At 42.5% G+C, this 4,726-nt stretch overlaps 1 non-coding gene across 1 annotated transcript; it reads left to right on the top strand.

Annotated features, from left to right (window-relative positions):
• The first annotated feature begins 3,905 nt into the window (after window positions 1–3,905).
• LOC122100778 lies at window positions 3,906–4,063 on the top strand. Its single transcript, XR_006146248.1, has one exon. It is a non-coding gene; the product is annotated as a U1 spliceosomal RNA (small nuclear RNA).
• The last annotated feature ends 663 nt before the right edge of the window (window positions 4,064–4,726 follow it).

Raw genomic sequence — 4,726 nt, 5'->3', positions numbered from 1 at the left:
TTTCTACCCACGTGTCTCAGGTAAAAACAACCTATCCTAACTCAGATCTTGACTCTTGATTGTCCCAGGTTTATATTTAACACACACATTCAATCCTTGCTCCATTTTAATATTAGGTGTCCTAATTGTTTTCTTGGAAAGCACCAGGGTCATAGTTTATTAAAGATTTCTTGCTGCTGCACGTTCACTATCAAATTAACTTAATTTATGCATATCCGTGCTTGATCCACTCATTTCTAACAAAACACATACTTGAAAACAGGTCAGTTCATTGGTAAATTTACATGTATGCTTCACTCTAACTTAATAATGGAATGGTTGATATAAAGGGCATGCTGGCAGAGCTCTGGTGATAGAGTTCATGGTAACAGCAGGACTCGATGCCCATGAGTTATGTGATGTTTATGAAAGTGGACCATCCAAGCTTTGGAAATGTCTTCCATCTTATTCCTTTTAGGTTCTGGAAAGTTCCTCTTTGAAATAGCATATTTTTGTAGACAGACATTAATTTAGCACTTGTAAAAGGTGCTTCAAAGATGGAATTAGTGGTGGTTTTTCCTGTTCTGTTTCTCAATCTCGTATATCCTGAGCACTATAGAGGGAAGTAGCTTCTGCATGTTTCAGGGTGTCTTCAAGATGGAAGAGCTTCCTGCCTGGGAAGGAGGGCGCTGGGGCAGGGCTGGCAGGCAGAAGAATATGAATTACGGAAACAAGACTCACAAGATGACAGCATTTTGGAGTCCCCTCATACATTCGAGAAAATCTACCATGATATTTTTATTGCACAACTGGTCATACTGAAAGAGTCAATTGCAAAAATAATTGAGTTAAAACAATCACAAATAACACAATCAGAATACCAGAAGTTTTGGGTGCTAGTTCATGGCAGAATAAAATCAAGTGACCCATTCACCAGTAAGCACTGGGGAAGAGCATCAGGATTCTCAGCAGAGAAGAACTAAGAGTCAACAGAGAGAAAGAAAGAAAAAAAAAGAAAGAAAGAAAGAAAAAAGAAAGAAAGAAAGAGGAAGGGAGGAAGGGAGGGAGGGAGGGAGGAAGGAAGGAAGGAAGAAGAGAAAGAAAGGAGAGAAAGGAGAGGAAGGCAGGCAGGCAGCAAGCAGGCAGGCAAGAAGGAAGAAGGAAGGGAGGAAGGGAGGGAGGGAAGGAGGGAGGGAGGGGTTAGAAGGAGGAAGAGGGGGAAAGGAAGAATAAGACACTTGTTATAATGCCTTTATTTTCATGTGTAAGAACAAGCTAGAGAAAAAGTCAGTTATTTAAAATTTTAAAACCTAGCCTACTGGATCATCATTTGTTCTATTTAGTTGACTAGATTATTGTTTGTTCTATTTAGGAACGATTTTGGATAATGTGCGCCTAGTCTACATAATAACTTCCTACAGGTCAGAATCGGGAAGTGGTCCACACAAGTGACAATGCAGGAAAAGGCAAACTTCGACAGGAGCCTGTGTAAAAAGGCTGCGGGTCACAAGAGAGAAATTCATCAGCTCACTGGTGAGGTCTGCCGCAAATGAGACCCTGTACAAATGACACAATCAGTTTCGGGAGAGACAAAGGAAGCGAAAACTGCGATTCTCTTTCTTTCTTTCTTTCTTTTTTTGCAATTCTGAGTTTTCTTTGTTTTATACTGAGAAGTCACATTTTCACACTTTTATTGTAAAGGTGATGTGCAGAGGGGTGACAGTTACATAAGCAGGTAATGAGGATATTTCTTTTTGTCACTCCTTCCCTCATGTTCTCCTGGTTTTTTCCCTCCCTCCCCAACGCCCCCCAAGTTATATAGTTCATTTCCAACATAGTGTCTAGTGAACTGTGATTCTTAAATAGACCTTATCCAAGCAAATCTCTCTACAGCACAAATCTGTACATGAGAACAGAGCTACAATACAGTACACACATGCAGTACACACACCACACACATATATAGTACACACACCACACACATATATAGTACACACACCACACACATATATACACGCCCCCCCCCACACACACACAGAAGCAATTCCGAATTCCACAGGAAACTAAAATCACCATATTTACACGAACAGCAGGTAAATATTTGCCTTCTCCACCGGTTGATGTGGGTGTTTCGACAGCATGGATAGGTGTTTACTTAGAAGGCCGGTGTTGATGCCTGGTTACCACAGGAGACGTCAAGGCTGCCTGTGTGCTTTGACTAAGTCTTCATATACTTGTCCAGAGAGGAGGAGGAAATCGCTACTGTTGCTAAAAGCTGAGGTGCCCTCAATGTGATCAAGCTGGTGTCTGTCTGAATCATTGCTACCAAGGCTATCATTGTTCTCATCACCAGGATTCGTTTTCTTCTTGGATATCACACACATGTACTAGAAATGAAGGGTGCTTTTGGGCAGATAGCATCTATGACATTTCACACCTCTATTAATTACCCACTGTCCTCCATGCTTAGAATTGTCTTTCCTTCCCCAACACCACCTCCTGTTTATCCTCTGAAGAGACAGCTTCTTCTCTTTCTCCTACAGTAATAAAGCAGACATTGTGTAGACTTACAAATGACTTGTATTACTTAACAATCTCTTCTACAGGTCGTCCACATATATAACTGTACTGAACGTGGCAGACACCTGTCCATGGACATTATCTAACAGTTTGTACAATTACAGACAACTGCAGAGACTGTGTGCTTGTGTGTTCATGTCTTTCAGCATGAGAAGATTGTCCAAAGTTTCTGAGTGAAACAGCATATTATATGTTGGCAACAATTCTCAGATTGCTCTATCTGCACCTGGCACAATAGAAACAGAATTTAGGAGCTGTTTGTTGCCCATTCTGGAACCAACAACAAACTTTAACTCTCCCATGGAAGTGAGAAATATCTTATTTTTAACCTTCATTTGAATTTCTTCAAATATGCATGAATATTAGCTTTATTCTATAGACCTCCTGACATGCCTGTACTCTTTTATCATGGACCTCTCCAAACCTTCTTTTAAAAGTTCACAGAGGGCTTGAGGATGTGAATATTGTTGTAAATAATTTACAATTTCCATTGATTATACTCCATTTACCCATATGTGTGTGTGTGTGTGTGTGTGTGTGTGTGTGTGTGCTAGTACTAGATGCTCTACTACTTGAGCCACAGCTCCACTTGCTGCTTTTTGAGGATAATTGGAGATAAGAGTTTCACAGACTTTCCTTCCAGGGTTTCCAACCCTGATCTTCCTACCTCAGCCTCCTAAATAGCTAGGATTACAAACGTGAGCCAGGGTACTGGGCCACATCTTTTTATAGTCACCCTTGTTTCCTCTCATTCTTGTCAGCCACCCCTGTGGGCTTCATCAAGCCGCCATCGACTACATCAGCCCTCTCCCAGCTCAGAAAGAGCGTCTGTCCTCTTCCTGGACTGTCTTTTCTGATCACACAGGCAATGGGCAGGGCCTCAGTGGATCAGATCCTGGCCATTCTGATGGAGTACCCCAAATGGAGCCTCTACTTGCCAGAGATCCTGACACACCCACTTCGGAGCTCTGAGAGGATCGGGAGAAGCCGGGGCTTGGGGAGCGCTGTGCAGTATTTAAATGAGCGTCATGCTGTTCATGTGTGTGTGCACATGCGCGCACACACACACACACACACACACACACACACACACACACACACACACAGTGTATCCTGCCTTCCCAACTATGTAATTCCTCCCCAGGAGTCATGCCTTCACTACTGAAAGGAAAAAAGAAAAGCTTAGAGACACAGGTTGCTGATTGAGCTTATAAATAAAAGTTCTGGGTTTATGTTTCTACCCATTGGTACCTTAATGATGTAAATCATCTGATTTGTTGCACATATTCACAGAGTTCTTCTCGGTCTTTGAAGTGCTAAGTTTACTTATAGAAAAAGAAAATCCAGTACTTACCGGCAGGGGTACCACGGTCATGAAGTGGGGTTTCCCAGGGTGAGGCTTATCCATTGCACTCCAGATGTGGTGAACCTCGATGTCCCCAAATGCGGGGACCCTGACTGCATAATCTGTAGTAGTGGGGGACTGCGTTCACACTCTACCCTGAAAAAAGAAAAGAAAATCCATCATTAAGTGAATGATCTTAGTCCAACCCCCTCTGCCCTTCTCTTTTTGTCCTGTAGCAATCACCTTAGCTTCATCTGCAGATGATTTAAATGGATTCTGTCTTTAGCATCTCCTTTCACATCTGCTCTCTAACTCTTGGTGTGTGGGGGAGACACACACACATGCTCATGCTCACGTGCCATCCTGAGGCTTGAACTCAATTCCTGAGCTTCTATTTTTTTTTTTTCTTAAGGCTAGCCCTCTACCACTTGAGCCACGGCTCCACTTCTGGCTTTTTGACAGTTAATTTGAGATAAGAATCTCACTGACTTTCCTTCCAACAGTAATCCTCAGATCTCAGCCTCCTGAGTAGCTGGGATTACAGGTGTGAGCCACCAGTGTTTGGCTTCCCCAACTCCTTTAAACTGAGACGTGCTATCAAGACAAAGAGCTGTCCTAGGGGACCAGAGATACCCAAATCCGGGCCCCCTCCCACCCCCACAGTGGGCTAGGGAGGATCTACTTCTTCAAAATCACAATGTACCCAGACATACTGAAATACATTGGTTTGTAATAAAGTAATAAGTAGGGTCTTTGTGGAAAAATATATGGTAGAGATAAGAACAGAGAAACTGACATCCTTTGAAAACTGGACATTGCCTT

The sequence above is a fragment of the Dipodomys spectabilis genome, unplaced genomic scaffold (genome assembly GCF_019054845.1).
Source record: "Dipodomys spectabilis isolate Male_0828 unplaced genomic scaffold, ASM1905484v1 ptg000600l, whole genome shotgun sequence".
Classification (NCBI taxonomy): Eukaryota; Metazoa; Chordata; class Mammalia; order Rodentia; family Heteromyidae; genus Dipodomys; species Dipodomys spectabilis.
Note: the sequence above shows the minus strand (reverse complement) of the source record. Positions and strands in the feature narration are given on the sequence as shown.